Consider the following 21,427-nt stretch of genomic DNA (forward strand, 5'->3'; position numbering starts at 1 on the left):
TGTTCTCCAACACCGACATTTAGGGAAAGGACTTTGTTTTCTGGTTTTGCTCAGCTTTTTAGCTGTTTTCTGTTGGCTAGTTTTGGCCAGACAACCTGCCACGCACCAAGGGTTTTAAGGGCCCCTGTGCACCAGCTCCTGTTGAACGCTCCAGCTGCACAGCTGGAGACTCTTCCTGTCGGGCTCCTTTGCCATCAGCTCCAGCGTGCTCCGCCTGCACACGCTGCTGTCGCTGAACGTCTTGAGCAAGGTCAGCTGGGAGCCAGCAGCCAGGAGCCGGGCCTGAAGCAGGCTTGGGTTCTCGTGTAAACGTTCCCGTTCCCGGCAGAGCAACGAGGTGTTGCCTCAGATCTACCTTTCCCCAGCCTACGCGTATGACATAAATGAATTGTGCATCCTTTGATTCATTAGCCAATTACTCATTTGCTGGAATTCTCTGAGTTTCCGATGCACTTGCTCACATTCTGGCACCTGCTGCTCCCCTTTTTCTTCCTGAGCCCTCTGCCTGAGCATCCTCTGCCTCCCTGCTCGGCAGCGCCCTGCTCCCAGCCCCGCCGGTCCTCGCCCGCCGCCTCTGTTGGCAGCGGGAGTTCCGCGCCGATAACGGTTGTTGAAAGTAGATAAGGATGCGAGGAAAGGGAAGTACTTGTAAATAGACTCCGTATATTTTATCTTTGTGTCCTTCTGCACTTCCTGATCTGCTCCCAACCCAACCACTTGACTACTGAAATCAAGGCAGGAAAAAGAAACAGTGCTATGGCCGCTGCAGCTGTGGGGTTTCATGTGGGGTTTCATGTGTAAATACATTGACGCATGCATGGAAATTAGAATTTTTCATCACAAATGCAATATTTCTAGATAACTTCTTTTGACATTACCTTTCATAACCAAAACTGTACCTTGAGTCTCCATCCATTCTTTGCTCCTCATTCTTTTTAGTTTATACATGGGGGGGGGGGGGAAGAGAAACTCAGCATTTGATCAGTCACTAATATAACCTTTGAAGGTTATACAAAGAAACTTACTTAAGATTTCTATCATTTTTCTTATTAAAAGGTGACATACGGATGTTGATCTAAGCCCACACACTATAATCTTTCACATCTTGTCCCTTTTTGAATTTCATTTTATTTTTCTCCCTGTTTTGTCATTTCTTTCTTTTTTTTATTATTTCTCTCTCCTCTTTATTAAATAATGACTAGTCATAGAATGCTTTCTTTTTAACTCATCATAATGAAGATTTTTTAAATTTAGGCTATGCGAAATAACAATGTCCATGGACACAGATAGCTAACAACTAAATCTGTTCACTGACATCTAAAGGTGTCTTCTCCAAACAGATTTCTTTAGAGTCATTTACCAAATTTATTGCTAACTGAAGTATCAAAGGAATCCTTTTTTTTTCTTTATGAGATAAAGAGTGAAGGAAGAAATATGAAAAAGCCATTTATCTTTCAGTGACATCATCTATTTTCGCTGCATCAGTAGTAGGTCACATTGCCTCGAGAAGTGTTCTCCTTATACCTGCAGTCAAAATGAATCTTAGCTATGACAGCAGTGTATTCACAGTGTGATTTGGAAATGTTGTTAAAAATAAATAGGAAAGAGAGGAAGAGGTTCAGCCCAGAGTAGTTCATTCCATTTCCTGTGGCTGCAAATGCATTTTTTTCTACACCATTCTCCAGAATATTGAATAAGTCAGGAATTATTACAGTAATGTCCCTGTCATTCTGAATAATACATGAACAAAATTAGTTACTCTTCATTCACATTGAAGCAATTATTTCATGTCTCCTTGCATGAGGCCATGTGTAACCTATTTCTGAGTGCCGCAGACAGGGCCGTAAAGGATGGGGAAATAACAGCTGGGACTAATTGGAATTATGGTTGACTTGATTCACGAAGTTTATTTATTTATTTGTGTGTGTGCAGGGAGGGAAGTTAGTTTAAATTTAGTATGCAAAGTATTTAAAGGGAAAAGAGCCGCGTCAATGCTGTTGTGTGCCGTGCGTTGCAAGCCTTGCTGTTTTAATTAACCTTTAAACACGAGCACCGTCCGGCTCTCTGGGGGGCAGCTCACCCCCTCGACAGCACCAGCCCGGTGCAGCCTGTCCCCTGCGCACCCCCAGCGCCGAGCGGCACGGCCCCAGCCCTGCCAGCACCAGGTCTGCCCCGTGCAGGGAAAACCCATTTCTTGGGAAACTGAAACTCTCGCGCCCTGTATTCGTGCACGTCTCGTTATTCGTAGGCATCGGGGTCATCGCTGCCAATATTCGGCCAGCTCGGGCTGAAGACGAGGGGCTGCGGGTGCCCTGGTGCCGCTCAGCACCCCGGGGGCTGCGGCAGGTTTGGGGCCCTCCTGGGAGAGCTGGGGTCGGCGGGCGGGAGGGGGGCGATGCTGGAATGCTGCCCGCACTGCTCGGAGCCAAAAAGCGTCTCCAGAAGGTTTGGGGTTCAAACAACTGGCATTTCTGGCCCCAAAACTCCTTTTCTCCAAAGACCCCCGGCCCGAGGAATGTGGGGGTCCCGAGCGCCGCTCCCGGCGGTTCTGACGCGGAGCCCATCTCTGCGGTGCCCGAGCTGTCCCGTGTCTGGGCACGGGCCTCCCTCTTCCGAAAGAAAGAAAACGATACTTGGCTGCGCTAGGGGGTACTCAGGGGATTAACGTTTACAGGATGTTTCAGAAATGCTGCAGGCTCCTCGTTATAAATAAGCACGGTAAGTGTTAATGATGAAGTGTGCTCTGAACTGCGCGCACACTCATGTCAGGAGGCAGTGGGTTAATGTGGTGGGGGTTCTGCCCTACTTTCTTACGTTTTATTATGTGGCAGGATGCTGCTGGAAATGTGTAACTCAGATCACTGGAGAGAGCCCTGTAAGGTGTAGTGAATAAATGCAGAGCAGGCAGTATAAAACATACGTGCGTTCTAATATTTATTCATATATTAAAAAGTCAATACGGTGGCTGAGGTGAATGCTAAAAACTTTAATTAAAAACAAAACAACAATGCTCTCTTTCAGTTGCCTTAGCAGCAGAGAAAATGTAGGTAAACATCCTTCTTTCTGAAAAATGATCTTGTTCCTAGGAAATCCTACAACCTCCCTTTCCCAATATAAATGTATCATTCTGCTGAAGCGAACCACAAAATGACACTGGTGCAAAGTCCACCGAAGTCAATAAGAGCCTTTTTGCTGATCTTGCTGGACTCCAGCTCGGTGGGTGGAAAAGTATTTCATTTCATTAATTAGTTGGAAGAAAATTAATCATCTCCTTTTGATGCGTGAAATTTTTAATACCAATTTCTCATCTCCTGGCAAGTAGATGCCGGTGTTTTGGAGAGCCAGGGCTGCCCCTCCCCACATACGCGACGCACGGTGAGGAACGTCCACCAGCTCGGGCTGCCGCAGCCCGTGCCGTCCCGTCCTGCAGGGGCAGAGGCATGGGAATTGTCCTTTGCCTGCAAAGTCAATAATTTAAAACCTCGCTGTGTTGCAATGAGCCAATAGAATCTGAGTACAGTTAATCCTTCTTACACAAAACACATTTCATCAAAATGTAACTCTATTAATATTAATAACATATTTCAACATGAAGAGTACCACCACGCATCATCTGCTGCTTTGATTTGCATTTCTGGGTGGCCTCTCCCGCCCCGCGGCCGCTGGTCCCCGTGTGCCGCCGGGGGCTCGGACGCCGGCAGCGAGGACGTGGGAGCGCAGGGGCAGCTGCGCAGGGGGACGGGCACAGGCGGCGGTGCTGAGGACACCGGGTGCCTCCAGCCATGAATCTCCCCCCTTGCTCATTTCTTGTGCTCTGGTGCCCATCGTGGAGCTGTCCCGTCCCAGCGCGCACGCTGGATTCCTTTAAAATGAAGCCAAACCAGAGGGTGCGCTGCAGGAGGAGAGCAGATGCTCTCTGCCGAGCTGGTGGGTGACCTGTCCCAGGGGACAAGCCCAGCAGGTCCCCGCGCTACAGGACCGCAGCTGTGTGCTGGGAACGGGGGCAGCAGGGCTCCCAGCCTCGGCACCGTGCAGGAACGGCCAGGCCACCGGGAAATCCACAGAGAAATGGGGAGCAGGTGAGTGCCTCGGCACCACCGCCACAAGCTGCACCCTGCTTCTGGAACAAAAGCCTGGAGGCAGCAGCAAAGTCTGCAGCGGCCTCGGGAGGAGAGGAGCTCCCTGTACCACGAGGAGCTTTGATGTTTTTACCTGGTAGCCTCTGTGGGTGCAGACACAGATTCCTGGACCTGAGCTGCGGCTTCCTAACTCTAGCAGACACAGACGCTGTACAGCAGGTCTAGCTAAATCCAGGTAAAACGCTGGTTTCACTAAAACCTTCACCGACCTGCCCAGTGCCTTCCCACAGCCCGTGAGCCTCCCCGCAGCCCTCTGCTTCAGCAGCACGTGGTGCCAGCTCAGGCTGCAGAACGCGGCAGGGGTGCAACGAGGTTCAAAGATGCTTCATTGGCCGTTCAGAAGACACGAGCTCCAGGCCCTTAAGCTGAGCCTCAGAATTAGAAACCATTACTGAGGGTTTTTATGAAAATCTACTCAAGCTTGACTGTTCATAAATAAGGCTTGACACTTCCCTCTCTGCCTTTATATGGCATGCATGCTTTTAAATAGTCCAACTTTATATAAAGGCTCACTGTTACAAAAAATAATTTACATTGGTTCCCTTCCCAAATACATTAATTGCAACCTCAATAAGAGCATACGGTATTTGCATTTCCACTTACAACGATGTGTTTCTGAGAGCGAGCGCTGGAATAGCGGGAGTACTTTATGCAATCCATAGACCTCGGCATTTCCCGGCTCCACTGGGCCTTTCTTTATGGAAAAATCAAAGAGTTCCAAAATCAGTTTTCCTTTCCAAGATGAGGAGATACAAATAAAATAGTTGATAAAATCCTGATTTCACCCAGGATGTTGGCAACTGTAATAATTAGGCTTTTAGTTTGCATTAAGTATTAGCAGATAAAATACCTATTCTCTCCTTTTACCTTCAAGTCATGAAGAAATGAGCGCTTGCTTTTCCTTCTTCACTTATTTGTCAGCTCTATTCATTATAGATTCACACCTTCCAAAATAAACAAAAGAGAGCATCACATCTGAACGTGCACCTCGGTGCGCTACCTGTGCACATATGAGACTTTGGCCACTAAATATGCAGGGGACCAGAGGTCACTGCCCCCTGTGCTGAGCGTCTCGGCTGGGATGCAGACACTCTGCTAAGTGCATTTAAAATGTGCACATAAGGCGTGACAATCTGGGCACTACCCTCCCGATTCACGGGGCACGAGCCGTCCGAGTAACAGGCATGAGCTGCAGCAGAGTATCTTTGGCCCCTGTTTGATAAGAGCTTGGTGAGAGCACAGACAGATGTCTGCTTTCGAATAAACAGAGAAAAACAAGCAGCTTCTTTGCATAGTTGGTTCTTTTCTCTAGAAATTATGAAGTGGTGAAATGATGTGAAAATGAGCTTTTGGGTGAAGTAGTTTGGCTAATGTTGTTTTGTGGACTGTCTTAGGATTTGATTGTGTGGGCAAAACTTAATGTCCCTTTTTTAAGAGAAACTAAAACATTCACAATTCAACTCTGTGCTGAAGGACAATTATAATGAAGTTGTTTGTGGTAGCAAATGACCACCATTTACTGTCCCTCACAGTCAAGTAGATGATGTATTTTAGCTGACATTAAGGTCTTCCATGTGGCTCAGTTAGCACAAACGTGTGATAGGAAATAAGGAACATCAAAGGAAAAATAGATGGGATAAAAGGCCCCTACAATTATATAAATAACTGATTGAGGAGTGTGATAAAGATGGATTTTTCTTCATTTGAATATACTGAATAGTTATATTTGCAGAATTATCACATCTCTTGGGGCTTTTCTAACATTGTGGTTTGTATGTGCTACACTCATGCATAACTAGCTGTCTGCATGCCAGGAACATTTTTTTTCCCTTTATAAATGACAATATTTTGATTTCACACCATAGTTATATCAATATTCCAGTCTCCTGAGATCCTCTTAATGTGATGACAATTGTGATATTAGTTCAGGCTGTTAATCCCAGGGCTCCTATGCTTTAGCATCCCCAACCGCATCAGAATTATATTCTTCCAAGAATATATTGTTGTATTTATCTTCATATGTATCCCATAAATAATGCTGATGAGCACGCAGGCAATAGTTAGAATCTCAAACTGGTTTTAAACATTCTGGGCTTATTCTATTTCCGCAGTCTCGTTTTATTTCTTGGTCAGTAAGTTGTGAGGGAGGCGCGAAGAACCACAACGCGTGTAGGCATCCTGCAGCCGTGTCAGGTGGGCTGTTTCAAGAGAAATCAGAACTCTTTCCTCACATAGACTTCCTTTATTTCGTTTTTGTTGTTTTAATGAACATTAACAGTAAATTCTAAGTACATGCTTTGCTTGTAAGAAAGTGTTTTTCCCTGTGACAGTACGTGCAGAAGCTCCCCCTCCGTGGCAGACACTAGGTCCTCCTGTGAACAGTGCCAGCCCTGGTGAAGGGAGATACAGCTGTGAAGGTTATCGAGGTGCGGGCAATCAAGGCCGGGAAGGTCAGCTGATAAAAATAAGGCATTAAGCTCGGGTGGAAAAGGACTGTGGGTGTGGGGTGGTGCCATGCTGTAGGGGGCAAAGGAGGAGACCGGGGGAAAGGGTGCTGGGAAGAGTTCAAGTGCAGGAGGGCTTGCAGGCAGGGACTTGAAGAACTGGAGGAGACAGCTGGCTGGGAAAATGAGGTAAAATGTCTGTGTACTTACCAGCTCAGGTAGTAGAACCAGCCACCCAAGTAATCTTACTTCAATTTCCTTGTAGGACAATTTTAAGAAAGGCATCCCTGCTTTTGCAGGATCTAACCAGGTGCTGGGCACTGGGTTAGCAGAGAGGTTACAAAGCTTGGTTTGGCCTAGACCAGTTTGGGAAAATCATCTTCAAAGGCTCGGAGCTCTGTGAGCCCAGCCAGTACCTGATTAAATACGGAGAAAGCTGGGGGGCACTGGGGGTGTGTGGGCAGGATCCCTCTGCGCCTCCTCCCCTGCTGCCCCCTGGCCGAGCACTGCAGCGGGAGGGGCAGCGCCCTGTGAGACCTGTCCGGGTGTCTTTTCTTCTGGTAAACCTGCCTCGGGCTGCTTAATCTCAACGCGATTTCAAGAGTGTTGAGAACAAACTCGTGTTTTCACTGTAAAATGCACAAAATCTACATCCGAGGAGTAAGTGCCTTTCCAGTAGAGTTTCCAGCTGTCTCTCTCCCTCTCAGACTTGCAGGACATGAAGGAAATACGGCTATCGCCAGTGCCAGCTGCATTTCCGAGAGGACAGCTGCACCTCTTCACGTTGAAGTGCACAGGCCTGGAGCAGTACCCCAGCTCTCAGGTAGGAGGCACTAACGAAAGCATCTGCGTGTGAGATACTTGCACACACACAGCCTGAAAGCACCGAGGTTTCTGCTCGGGCCGTTGCTTAGGTCAAATAAAAGAGCGGAGGTGCTGTTCGTGTTCTCGTGGGCTGGCGGTCCTTGTGCCCGTGGCAGGGCTGCAGGTACCCTTGCATCCCGTGGGAGGCCCAGGGTTGAGGCAGAGGAATAAAAGGGTTCAGAGACAAATTCACTTCTCGGGGCCTCGTGGAGAGGAAACGCAGGAGGTTCACCGCAGTCTCTAAGCGCGTAGCTCGTGTGGAAGATCCCTGAACTGCAGCTCCTCAAGTGGAAATGATTTAATGCTTCACTAAGAATACTCTGGCAAAGCAAAAACTCATGGCTTTATAAAACATGGCAGTCTTCTGGTGGGTTGGTGGTTTTTGTTTTTGTTTTTTTCTTCTTTTATTTAAAGAGGAACAGAGAGAAAGATTTCTGTAAATATGTTGAGCAGATTCAAATCTATTCAAGGTAGAGTTGCACTTGGTGAAGCTGAGCCATGAATGGGGGTTGAGTCCAAAGCTTCCAAGCCCGAAGAATTGTTTGTGCGTTTTTCTCATGCCAATGAGTGTGATTTATGATTAACCAGATAAGAAGGTGTTGCCCTAAGCTCTCTGAATACTCTCGCTCATACTGCGCAGTCATATTCTGTTCCGGTATTTAATTAGCCTAATTTTTTTCCCTTTGGGCAGAGTGTGGAGACTTAGATCTGGATATAACTTTAGAAGCATTATACAAAGCTCCAGGAATAACACTACTGAATCTGTTCTGCGCTGTGCCACAGTTCCTCTGTACTTCTGGGAATTAGACATCAGCCTCTCAAATTTGTTAATAATTGAGAAAGAGTAGAGTAGATATCGCAGCATGTTGGGAAATGACAGTCGACTCATACTATCATCAGTTCACACTACCTTCATTTTCTGGCTTAAAATAACATTGTGCCTATTATTTAGCACAAATAAGGGGACGCCCCTGTGGGACGCTGCCAGCAGTGGGTGCCTGGGAAGGGCAGGGTGGGTGCGAGGTGATGCTTCCCTCACGTGCCGCCTGCTGAGCAATAGCTCCGGGTTCCCCTAAGCCAGGGTTGGGGTTCCTGTGCTTCATAACTCTAGATGGACTCTTTGTTCTTTTTCTTCCAAAAACTTGTCCGTGAGCCTTGAGCAAAGGTGAGCTTGTGGTGCCTCCTGTGGCTGTCTTCCAGTCTCGCTGCGTTTCGTGCACAAAACAAAAGCTTCCCAGGGCTCTGACCAGACATGCTGACCCCTGTGGGTCTGGGCGTCCTCTCCCGTGGAGGAGTGCTGCTGAACTTGCATCCCTGTGCTGATGCAGAGGATCTGGTTGCATACATCTTTCTGAGCCTGAGTGCCTGAAGCAACTTCCTCTTCTTTGCACTGGAAAGAAAATTGCTGCCTGCAGGTCAGCTGAGGGCTGGAGCCTTTAACGCAGGACTGAGATCCTGCCTCTGAAATGAGGAGACGGTGTCTGCCACCAGAGCCGTGATACAGTAAAGGCCTTTTTTGTGCTGGAAAACCTGGAGAAATACTTGCAAATCTCTTTAGAAAATAAGCATGTGGCCCAGAGTTTGCTTTGTCAAAGAACTTAAACATGTAATCTTGACATGTAAATATTCCCAGAAATATTTCCTGAATAAATAAAATTCCTTCCAAAATGACCTCATCCTTTGGCAAATGCAAGCATGTATACTGTACATCTTCCAGAAAAATTCATCTGCTCTGTGCTCAGCGCCGTGTGCTGTGGAGCCCGGAACACTTTTGGGCTTTGCAGGCTCGCAGACCCCGCGGCCAGGCAGTGCGGTGGGCACCAGGTCTGCAGAGCTCGGCCCAGCACTTCTCACCCAGCCTCAGTCCTGCTCCCCTCTGTGCTCAGCACCGCAGTCCGACGGAGGCATCGGAGCTGAGCATCCCTGGCTTCTGCGGGCTGTAAGGCAACGGGATTTAACTTCTAACGGGATTTAACTTCTAACCAGTCACAGCTATCTTCAGATAGCTGAGGCAGGAAGAGGATTTGGAGCCAGTGCCTGGTGCAGGTTTTAGGGCGCTGTGCAGAGCTGTTCCTGCTGATCCTGCTCTGTAGGGGGGTTCAGTTCTTCAGAGTCCTCCTTCAGGGCGAGCACCCATCTCAGGGTACCTCGTTCGTCTGTGCCTTTGATGATCTTAGTGTATGCTTAAGAGGGCAGAGAAATGGAAAGTATTTCCCCTTCCAAATTTGAGGTAGATAACCTCTTGCAGAATGCCTCTCCTCGCACAGTAAAGAATATTTAAATAAATGTTATTCAGTAACCCTCTTCTGCTGCTTAAATGGGTTTTTCTGGTTCTGAAGACTTTTAGCCTGAATCTTCCCTGGGGCCGCCTTACCTCCTGCCGCACGCTCCTGGTTTGCTGTCTCGCTGTGCAGCTCTGGGATGTGAGCGGCGTGGTCTCTGTGGGTCGCTCTGCTTATTGGAAATATCTGGTACCGGGATCGGTTTCAGTTCATAGGCTGAAACTGTGGAGGCTCTGCTGAGCAAAATACAAACTACTTCTGTCAGTTTATTTTTTCCCCCGATTATCTCCAGTTTGGTTTTTTTTTCAGAGATAGCACTCAGACACCCCCATCTGACAGGCTGCAAAGCCTCTGCTCCCCTCTTTGAGAAGGTCAGTGATTGCGCTCTTCTGCGTTTGCTTCCGTTGAGGAGATCATCTCCGCCTCCCTGAAAGACTAGTTTTCTCTCTCCTTGTATAAAGCTATAAAAGCGGTAAGGAATTCAAGTCATTCTTTCAAGTTTTAGAACATGAAGAGTTTCTTCAAAAGGCTTTTCCCCTGAAAGGGTAGTTTTAGAATCAGTTTCATTTCTTGGCCAATTTATTACTCATCCAACCACGCTAAGCCCTAACCATGTTATCAAAATACTGTATTTGCTAGATTTGAGTAGGCCTGGCTAGAACACAAGAATGTCATTTTCTGGAAAACTTTTAAAATAAATTTCAAAGTCTTAATGTGCGTTGGACACAACTGAGTGCTGAGGGGGTGAAGGGGGAGGATGAAAACTGTAACTTATGAATGTCCATGCACATCCCAAATACCAGAGCGTCAGGAGCGCACCTACAGCACAGCAGTCCATTTCTTTGCTGGACTTGGGGAGGACAAAATGCTGCCCGCTGGGCAGAGATGGTTCCCCTGCCCCCTTCCTCCTGCTGAAGCTGTGCAGGCTGGGCTCGGAGCTGGTGCTGGAGGGGGTCCTGAGCCCGAGCTGCCCGATGCCAGGGGAGCAAGGGGGCTGCCTCAGGAACGCCCTCCTGTACCCACTGTGCTTCTTCATGGAGCCTGAGGTGCACTGGTGCACCTCAGCGTGTGTGCTGGGCAGCTTGGCGGGGGTTCTGGGAGGCTTCATTTCTTTTTGAAAGACCGGTTTGTGCCACGGGAAATCACTGCAGCACCTCCAGGTAGGGTTGCGGGTTTGCTCTTGAGCTTCTTGCGGTGCTGAGGGGCGAAGAGGCAGTGCTGGAAGGAGGCCATCCACTTGTAAGCTGCTGTAGCTCTGTGTGCAGGAACATTTGGGCACCCGAAGTGCCGCGCTGTGCTCCGAGTTGTTTGCCAGAACAGTTTGCATTGGTAAATGAGGGTGGCTACCCGGTGGCCAGGAGGAGGCTCTGCAAGCAGCGGGGGAGCGCCTGCTGGTGCCCCCCTGGTGCCCGGTGGCCACATCCTGGCCAAGAGGCAGAATTTGGGATGGCCTGGCCTGGAGGCGCGCAGCGGAGCTGCCGTAGCAGCGGCAAGCCGGGAGGGAGGCAGCTGTGGGACGTGCGTGCCTGAGCCCTGGCCGGAGCGCAGCTCCCCTCGCAAAAAGAACCCGGGGCTCAGCCAAGGGGGTGAAGACAATCCTTGTGGAGACAGAGGTTATATTGTTCGTACGGCCCCGTCCTGCCAACAAAAGCTGCCTTCTGCGCTCCCGGAGGGGGGTGAAGATGCTGTGTTTTTAACGTTGATCTGTGTGTCTAATGCTGAAACCTACGGAGATCTGAGGCTGCCCAGCGCCTTGCACCGGTCCGTAAAGGAGCGCGGCGGGGCTGCCAGCCTGGGGCTCCGACCAGCCCGTCTGCACGCAGCCGCATCGAGGAGGCCTCAGCAAGGGCCTCGTGCTCCCAGGGCTCATCCCAGAAACCACGGCTTGTGCTCCTTCCTCTGCACATCGCATGGGTTCCCTCACCCCCCTCTCTTTTTAAACCTGGTAGGGTCAGTCACAGGTGCATACTTTTGGTAAGCTTTCTTTTACGTATATGTGCATATATATATTAAAACTTAAATACTAAAAGAGAGAGAAGCTGACTCATTTCACTGTTGGGAGGCAGAAACAAAAATAGATGTAAAGGGGATAAGTCTCCTCAGCTGTATGGAGTTCGTTCCTACCGCTCAGATAACTGTGCTGATATATCCCTTTCCTTTTCTGATGAGCAAATAAAACAGGAAAAAATGCAAGTGGCAGACTTGGTAACAGCACAGCTGCGGGTGCTCTTCACAGAGCTGGTGCCAAGGGGGACAGAGATTCATCCAGAAAATTCCCAGGTCTCGTGAATAAGCAGCAATGCAAGGGAGCGCTGAGGACAGCTAGTTAGGCAGGGGTTTGCAAACTGCTCGAGTCAAGCTATAATTTTTGCGGTCTGGTAAAGCTGCTCCTAGAGCAGCAAGTGATGAATGCTACAGCTGCTTGGCAGAGACCCCGAAACAAGTACCAAGCCCTAACCAGCTGTGCTGACTTACATTTGTTCCAAAAAGCTGCCTGAAGAGGCGAGTTTGCCCTGGTGAAGCTGTGAGCGAGCCGATGCTTGGTGCCGGCCCCAAGCCCCCTTCAGCTCCGTGCCACGAAGGACCCCGCTGCTGGGCGCTCCCCGTGCTCGCGGAGGCTGGGCCTCTTCTGCGGCAGGGCGGCACTCGGCACCCTAAACCCCTGCCCCGTTGCTCCTGCCCGGTCCCGGCATCACTCGCTCCTCTGGAAGCAAGCTCAGATTTGTTTCCTGGGCTGCCCGGGTGGAGGTAGCCCTCGCAATCGGCCAGCGGGCAGAGCGGGCGTTGCTCAACGCGCTGTGCTTCCCTGCGCTGCTAGAAACCGTTGCGCAAGCTGCCTGCCCCGTGGCGTAACTCATTCACTCGCTCTTCGGGTGCCTGCGCAGGAGAAGCATTCGCTGTTGCTACTCTGCTCGAGCCTCAGTTGAGGAAAAATCGGACGTGACGTGCCATATGTGAGAAATTTTGGATGATAGCGCATTTATTCCATGTTGGCTGGTTGTAAGCTTTAGAAGTGAGGCCAGTCAATAAATTTCTATCAACTTTTTTTAAAGTGAGGAAAAAAAATACTGCGGTTGTTTTTCGTATTGAAAAAGTACTTTTTTGTGCATGGGGTCTTCCAATCTAGTCATCAGAAGATTAATTTTTTTTTTTTGGACAAAAACATGTTCACTAACTAGGTGGAACTCTTCCTGAACTCAGGAGGACTTTTCCCCTCTCCTTTACTAAAGACTCCGAGCCGAGATTCTGCATCTAGCTGCTGCGGCATCCTTTGTGCTCGGGGTAGTGTTCTCATTCTCTTAAACTCTGCATTACGAAGCTGTCTTCCCCAATTCTAGCAAACAGTTCCTTCAGCTGACTGACGTTTTCTCATTGTAAGGCAACAGAAAGAGATTAATTTAGGAACAAGTAAAATCCATGTTAAAAGAATGCCTCGGAGCATTGGCCGGAAAGCGGAGAGATCTGCGGGTGCTGCTGGGGACAGGTAACGCCTGAGCTGCGTCTGGCTGTTGCTGGTGCTTTGCAAATGGAGCTGCCGACGGGCACCGGTGCCTGCAGGGTCTGTGGCAGCTAAAAGCGGGCCCTGCGGTGTGCTGCCTGTCACGGGGTAGCTGCCCCTCTGCTGCCCGTACAGGCTTCTGGCTTGGAAAAGGCTCGTGGGGTTAGATCGCTCCTGTTTCTGTTAGCTATCCCCTATCAATTGTCAGTGTTAGTTTGGGGAAAGCCCTCAGTTACTTCAAAATAAGTAAATGTCCTCATATTAAATGGCCGTTGTGCGCAACAGGGGCCTTTCACATCTTTATTTGGTGAATGCATTGTTGCGTGATTCGTGTGGCATGCCCATAGTTCCTTCAGAAGTATTGCAAGTACTGGAGGTAACGTGATGAAAAGAGCACCTGTGCTCCCCGTGTTGCTCGTGCACTTACAGTAACTTGCAAAGAGCTTGGAGGCCGCGTCTTTGAGCAGCTGGGGCCAGGGGCGCGCTGCCCCACGCGCTGTGCCGAGGCGGGTGTTTGTGGTTTGTGCCCTCGGGCACCATCCTGCAGGTAGGATGGTGTTGCGTGAGCCAGGCCTGCAGGTTCAGTGTTTTTTTCCTGCAGCACGGCCCTTGCAGGGAAGTGCCTGCCAGCGTTTTCCCTCAGCCCATATCCCCTTGCTGCTGAGCAGACGCCAAGGATAGGGCAGAAGTTTCAGGCAGCTGGTGATAACGCGTTTTGCTTTGCTTCACCTTCTTGCAACTTTATTTTCAGTATGTTCAAGCTTATTTTTGTTAGTCTAAAACTGGTGGTTATTTTCATGCTCGTCTTCCCGGTTGTAGAAACTGATTTCAGGATGACTTCTAAGCGCTGGGTTCCCGCAGCGAGGGAAGCCCACCGGCCTCGGCACCGCCGCCCTGGGCTGTGCGGGACTGGGGAGCTCTCGCTCGGCCGAGCCCCCTGGAGGGTGCTGGGCACAGCCCCTGGAGGGGGGGCACAGCCCCTGGAGGGGGGGCACAGCCCCTGGAGGGTGCTGGGCACAGCCCCTGGAGGGGGGGCACAGCCCCTGGAGGGGGGGCACAGCCCCTGGAGGGTGCTGGGCACAGCCCCTGGAGGGGGGGCGCAGCCCCTGGGGGCTGAGCGGTGCCCCCAGCCATGCCCCTCACGTCGAGAGGGGGCTCGTGCAGAGCCGTGCCAGCACCGGCTGGTAATCTCCAGCGACCGCATAGGTATGCGTAATCGTATTTAAGTCTGTTTGTATGTGAATGTTTGTTTAATTATTTCTGGATGTTCTTTAAAATAATAACTCGGGTTCTAGCAGAACACAAGCATTCATTTCTTTAGGCCCTTCCAACAATAGTGGGATGTGGAATTCTTTACCAGCTATTGTTCTGCAGCTTCGCCCCTCTCAGCTAATTATTGCAGTCCTTTTTAAATGATGCATTTAATATTGAATTTATATATTTTTAAAAGTCCTTACGCTTGTCTTAACTGGAAATATGTTCTGGCCTGACTTGTAATTCCCTCTGCAGCCTTATTGGAGTCAGGCAATGTATACAAAAATATTAAGTCAATAAAACTGTACTGTAAGTCACTGGAGATTTAGAGATATATTTTTTGTAATGAATAACAATCCCAGGCAGCCAGAAATCATTTCAAAAAATTCCAAGGCCTAATTAAGAAAATCACGTAAGAACACCCTGAGATTTAGCTGTATGCCCAGGGCTTTCCCTGCCCGGAGCCGAATCAGGCGGGCACCTTCCTGCAGCCCCTGGCGCCTGACCCTCCCCTGGCTCCTCGCTGGGAGAACAGGAGCGAGGGCAGTGGTGAAACAGCTCTGGTCAATGCTAATTGAGTAAAATGGATTTTCCTGCCAGCACGAAAGCAGAGAGGGAATACGAAGCCCTTTGGCTGCCGGGTGGCCCTGCACAGTAATTGGACGTGACTGGGAAGCGTTGGGTTCCTCACCCTGTGCGGTTCCAGCAATGAACCAGTGCTCCACGCAGCAACCGGTGCAATGAGAGCATCTCTGTGCAGGTTTTTCAAACTTTGTAGCCAAAATAGGAAAGCGGTCAAAATGGAAACAACAGATCGCTCAAGGAAGTCTAAATTAGAGAAATTCAGGGGTCAGTTTGCAGTTGTGTTTCCTGTTATGACGAAAGTTTCCCATTCAAATATTTTAGCATACTTGATCTTTTCTCAAACTACCAGTAAACTATTGCAACAAATCTGTGACCATTTAGTAACGCGTGTTGCATCCTCGCTGTGCAGTAAGCTGCAGGACAGCAGCCAAAGCTCGAATGTTTTAGGCTGAAAGCAGAGGATGCTGCAATAGGACCTAATGCTGCAAGCCATTAGCAATACAGAGCTCAACGCGGCGGGCAGTTCGTACAGTAATCGGTGGCTGTGGGCAAATTGGTGGATGTTTAGGACTCCGTTCGCTTCCCACCCGATACGAGGACGCCGTCCGGGGAGCGGCAGCACCCGCGGCAGGAGGCTCCCGCAGCCCGGGTGGGGGAGCCATGGGGAGCGCCTGGGTTGGGAGCCAGAGCCACAGCACGAATCCAAGGGAGCCTCCTCACAGCTGGGTGGAAGGCAGGCCCTGCTCCGTGGCCACAGCCGGCCCTCGGCGTTGCACGGCCACGGGAGCCCCCGGCTCCTGTAGCATCAGCAGGGGTTAACGTGTGGGGGAGGGATCCTGTTTCATTTAGAAGAAGGCTGATTTCACTCTGGTGGGTCTGGTTTGGGTGACCCTAGCTGTGGTACATCTATGGAACGGCCTTCGGTTGCGTTTTATTCCCGTTCGTGGTCTGCAGGTGCAGGCAGCCAAGGCCCTGGGGTGGCCCCTGGGGAGCGGCCCTGGGCAGGAGCCTGCGGGGGGCTCGGGGCCGGCAAGCTGCCAGCCGAGCAGAACTTCTCCCAGATTTGCAGCTCTGCCTTTATGCTGAACGAGTGAATAAAATGTATTTCAGATATTACCCTCCTGTGGGCTTTCACATCTGAGAATTTATGGAAGATAATTCTGGGGGAGGGTTATTTGGACTCAAATCCCGGTGTGGTTATTTATAAAGCCAAAAAGTAAATACACCTCTAGGCGAGTGTGTACAGCTTTTTGCCTTTTTTTTTTGCCTGCTTCTTACAGCGTGAGATCTGCCTGCAGCATAGCTGGTAAAGCGTTTGGATCCTGAAAGGTGGCGTTTTGTGTAGTACTGCTCTGGAGATGGGCTTATATGAAAAGCAGAACATTTTAGAAATAACATTGTTGTTAAACTGCTAATTGTGCCTGTTTCAGAGTCCTGCTGACTTCAAACACAGATGAAGTCATATAAGGAATGTGAGACATTGCTCAGAACATCAGCGTTAGGAGGGCATCTGTTGTTACCTCACGCTTAACCTAGAACTAGTTATTTTTGGATTTAATTTGAAAAAACACAGTTTGGTTTATGTCTAAATTGAAAAGAATAATGCTGTTAAATGAATTCATGATGAATAGTTTCTCCCAGTGTCAGTCTTGTTTCTTTAGCGATGATAATACTGATAGAGCCAAAGCTCATTCAGTCTCATAAACCAAATGAGTGATTCACAGGCTCTGTCTCTACACAGCAACTCTATTTATATGATACGAGAATATTATATAAATACCATGTCTTCTTAATCATGCATCTGTATTCATTTTGATGGGAAGGCAATTACTTCTCTCTAACCCAGTTCCGTTCAGTGACTTCCTAATGTGCCAAAGATTAATTATTCCAGAAACAAATGTTAAAATGCTCTTGCGGTGGTCAACAGCGCCCTGCGCCGCGCCGCCCCCCTCACCCCCTGGCAGAAGCTGGACTTGTCCTCGCAGCTTAGCCCACACGTGTGGGCAACTCCATCTTCTGGTGCTGCAGCGGTGTAATACCACGGGGATAACGCATCACACAACCTTATTTAAAATGGCAAAGACTAATGGCCTGGTTTACTTGCGCTAGCTTTTGCAAAGTGGTACCCAGAGCGGAGACCGAGGTTGGTGTGGTGCTGTGTGCTGTACAGGGATCATGGGGCGTGGGCTTCAAGGGGGTCTTCCGTCACCCTATTCGCTTCTTGTCACTGCAAGAACTGCAGGGAAAAACAGCGTGTCTGGGAAATGCCTGAGTAATGCATGCCTCGTTAGTGCTCCTGTGACTGGGCTCTTTGCCAGTAAGGAGTAAGTTGGCAACATGGAGTCAGGTTTCACTTTAAAATATTTTTGTTCAATATCCTAGAATTAATGTTAGTCTAAGGCCAGTGAGAGATGTTATTTAAAAACACTTGGGTTAGTTTTCCGAAGACCAAATTGATAGATAATCTAGATTTAAAAGATGTTTTATCCCAATGTGCATGTGTAAAAATACTAAAGATGTGTTCTGGGCCAGCTTTCTGGTTCTTGTCAGTGCAACTCCATAATTACAAGCTAATCTGTAAGTGCAAAAGAAACAGAAATCCAAAATAGATTCAGCTTCAACAGCTGAGGGAGACCGGGGGGATGAAAGGAAACATGAAACATGGTAAATATTAAAAAAACAGACCAAGGTTTCTAAGAGCTTGTGAGGAACAAGCCCCATTTGCAGCCACGCAGAAGGCTCCTTCTTGCTCCCGTTACGCAGCAGATCGGTGCACGTTCCTCTTTGCCTTTCTTGCAGCCCCCCGAGCCGCCACCCCCTTGGCAAAGCAGCGAGTGCCCGGCCGGAGCTCTGTGAGCGGCTGGCGGCGGGGCCAGATGGAAACCGACAGCCTGGCGGCCCGAGGAGTTTGCTCAGCTTCACCCTTACGGATGGGCTTCTGAGTTTTCCCCATGGCTCATGTACTTGCCGTAGCAGAGGGTCCCGAGGCGTGCCTTGCAGCCCTCCGGCACCGTGCCGGTCACCTCGCCCTGCAGGCAGTGCCACCGCGCTCGGGTAACGCCGCCCAGGGCTGTACGCGCACCCTGCCCTCATCCCAAGGCAAATCCGTCCCGTCCACTCATCCTGCACCTGGCTAAGCAGTTAATTTTGCTGTTTCAGGTCAGATGCCATCCAAAATCCCAAATACAGATTTCATGCCCGGTTTAATTTCCCGGTGAGATCCTTGCTAAAGTTTGCTGGACAAGAGTTTGGTCTGGAGAAGCAACGCAGCTCGAGCACCTGAATGCTGTGGCACATTTCTCAGTGAACACGTTGCTTTAATGATGCTCTTAGGTGTTGACATTTCCATCCCTGAAACAACTTCTTAAGCACTGAGAGCTGTCGTAATTATGTTTACTCTTTTCATTACCCAGTAATATTATTTTCAGATCTAAAGCATCCTACAGCAGGCACCTGTCTCACCTCCTCCTGTGCGTGATGCTGGCAGGCACAGAGCAGCTCCTGCTCGCCCATCCCGTTCAGAACTGTCTGCCTCCTTTCAGCAGCAAAGTATGATGGCACTGGCATGCATATTCTTTTTTCTAAGATGAAAAGAGCAGTTTCTTTAGAAGTTTCTTACTAAATGCGTAGTCTTGTAGAGCAATAACATCTTCCTTTTAACTGGCTTAGCCTTTCATCACAGATTTGCTCGTGTGTGTTCTACAAATTGTTTGAACTTTTGTGAATGTTCATGACTGTTGTAGGCTGTTTTCTCTTGGTTTCTGGCTTGGGGAAGTCAGAACGTGATTTACTACCAAGACAAAGCAAATGACAAAACCCAGGCACGTTGCCTCAGACATCGCTGTGTTTCCTTCCCAGGTAAATGGGCTGGCAGTAACCAAACACCAGGGTAAGGGCTGGAAAACTCCCCTGCTAGACACTGGACAGGGAAGGAGATGGAGCTGTTCTCCAACCTGCATTTCGCTGCGAGCAGGAAAATCTGGGGGCTGGAGAATTCAGGCTCCCCAGCTGCCGGGGCTGCTCCTGCAGGCTCTGTCGGATAAATCCGCTCACTTGTTTGTGACAGTAACAGCAGTCAGGAAATCTGCGTGTGTTAGTAATTGCAGGTTCAGTGTCTATTTCTATGAGGCATGGGTTGTCTGAATTTGCTTTGTGCCCTGGACAGAGCTGAACACAGCCTGGATTCGGCAGCGGCTGCCGTTTGCTCTCCGCTTTTCTGCGAGGGGACATTGCTGCGTCTTGCAGAGCTACTGCTGGGACTCAGCTGTAAGCTAGCGTTTACCTCAGGAAAACAGATTGTCAAAACAGACCGGGCACATAAGGAAAAAACAGATGGGCTGGGTAGCCTGCCCAGCCGCCTCTCCTAAGCACTGCCCAGCGGGAGAGCCACGCCAGGGAATGGCACCTAGCGGTAAGCTCGGGTAGCAAGCTGATACTCCTTCATGAAGACGTTGTCTTCCCGAATGGATGTGCAGCAATCGCCAAGGCGATCAGTAAAGCTAAGTGCAGAATTGTGTCAATAATGTGCTTGCTATTTCAGTGTTTCTGTGCCCCTTTCCTTAAAATATTTAACAACCTAATGGATACTGCACTTCAGTGGATGTGGATGTAATGATGCTCTTCTGGTGGCCAAGCCCTTCCGAGAGGCAAAGCAGCAGATGTCTGCGACGCGAGGCGAGCTCTTGCTGTGTGAGCCTGTGCTGGTGAAAGCAGAGGTGACCTCAAGGAGACAGCCCAGGGCCGCGCCACCTCTGCCAAAACCAGCACTGGCTGAACTCCGGAGCAGGTACCAGGCATTTGGCTGGGATGTGCCACCATGTAGCAGCTCTGTGCGTGATGCTGGGCTGCGGGACCAAACTATTCCCAAACTTTTTGTTCCTCACACAGACCTTTTCCCCTTGAAAACATCGTGCCCATCTGAACCCTGGTCCAGAGCGTGCAGGGCAGTGCTCGTCCCGCTGTTTCTGCTAGCTCTGCTGCCGGTTGCTTCCTTTCAGGGCCGGTTAGCTGGTAACCTCCCTGGTGTTAATCGCAGCCCCAGCAGCTGTGCCCCACAGAAGGGATATTTCACACACAAAAAGAGCTCCTCATGGGCAGCAAAGCTCAGCAGTGCCCAAATATGCGGTGGTTGCATGAGAGGAGCAATGTTCTCTGTATCGGTGGTCAGGCATGACTCATGGAGACTCATGCGCTGTGAATGCGAGCTGAACGTCGGGGCCGGGGGTGCGGCTGTGGCTGCGGGCAGCTGGTGCCTTCGTGCGAGCCTCAGAGCGGCTCTGCACCGCCTGGGGACGGATCCTGCGCGCTGCTGCCCCGCGACCACCTCCCTCTGTGAAGCAGCAGTGTCATCTACGACTACCTTGTCGTTCTGGGCTGCAAAAAAAAAAAAAAAAAAAAAAGGCGAACTTGTTTAGAAATCATAAGAAGCCAAGCCTTTTTATGTGAAGGCCACTGCTGTGTCTGGGTGCAGTACTTGGGTCCGTTATGGGGCCCTCAGCACCAAGGGAGCTCCGGGCCCCTGCAGCAATCACCAGTTTGCTCAGAGGTATGACTTACATGAGAGTAGGGTTTGAGAAATCACGTTTTGTTTTTTTTTTTTTCAAAGAAACCAAACTGGGCTGTCTATATTCTAAAACTATTTAAGTGTATAGCAATTAAGTATGCGCTGTAGAAAGAGCTATTTCAGTTGCAGAGTTAAGTCTCCTCTTGTTTATCTTGTTGGGCTATTGCCCATTGACAGACTATTGCCATGATTCATCATAACTTCACGTCTTGGAAAAGGTCTTTGCAGAAGCAGGAGTTGTGCATCAAGCCAGGTTCGAGCTCACCAGTCACGCATGATTTGCTGACAACATCCTGATTTGGCAAATATGAATTTCAATTATTGTAGCTCCTCAAAGGAAAAACAAATCTGAGATCTAGGTCAAAGATCTAGATTCTATCAAGTATTCCCACCACAAATAAAGTTTGTTAAGATACTGATTTAAATCATCTGTTCTTTTCATCTTTTTTTTCCAGGTCTAATTAGTGTCTCTCTAAACCCTCAGAATACATACAAATATGTATTACATGTTTAAATATATGTACATATGCATATATGTACCTATAATTTAGCTGGGCAAGAGCCTTTACAAGTATCCTACTACTACCATAAGTTTGGGGGGAAGGAAGGAAGGGGGGGGGGGGCAGACGAACTTCTACCAAAGGAAAAATTCTAGTATACGACTTCTGCAGAAACAGACCACGTTGGCTGTTAAAATTTATCGAAAAGCCCCTCTCTCAATGAATTGTGTACATTCTGTCCCTGAAAGATTTTAGAGCAACAGTGACCTTAGAAAGCTTTTGAAGAGAAGCCTTTTA

The 21,427-nt window shown here is 49.3% G+C and overlaps 1 long non-coding RNA gene across 2 annotated transcripts in view; it reads left to right on the forward strand.

The window, feature by feature from the left end:
• Window positions 1–6,520: 6,520 nt before the first annotated feature.
• Window positions 6,521–21,427, forward strand: part of LOC308177698 — a 36,360-nt gene continuing 21,453 nt past the window's right edge. Inside the window, exons 1-2 of one of the 2 annotated variants that reach the window (XR_013939350.1) lie at window positions 6,521–6,772; window positions 7,291–7,406. This is a non-coding gene — a long non-coding RNA (uncharacterized lncRNA). The remainder of the gene's footprint in view (window positions 6,773–7,290; window positions 7,407–21,427) is intronic. The other variant, XR_013939351.1, reaches the window with a different exon arrangement.

The sequence above is a fragment of the Anser brachyrhynchus genome (assembly GCF_964034855.1).
Source record: "Anser brachyrhynchus genome assembly, chromosome: 14".
NCBI lineage: Eukaryota > Metazoa > Chordata > Aves > Anseriformes > Anatidae > Anser > Anser brachyrhynchus.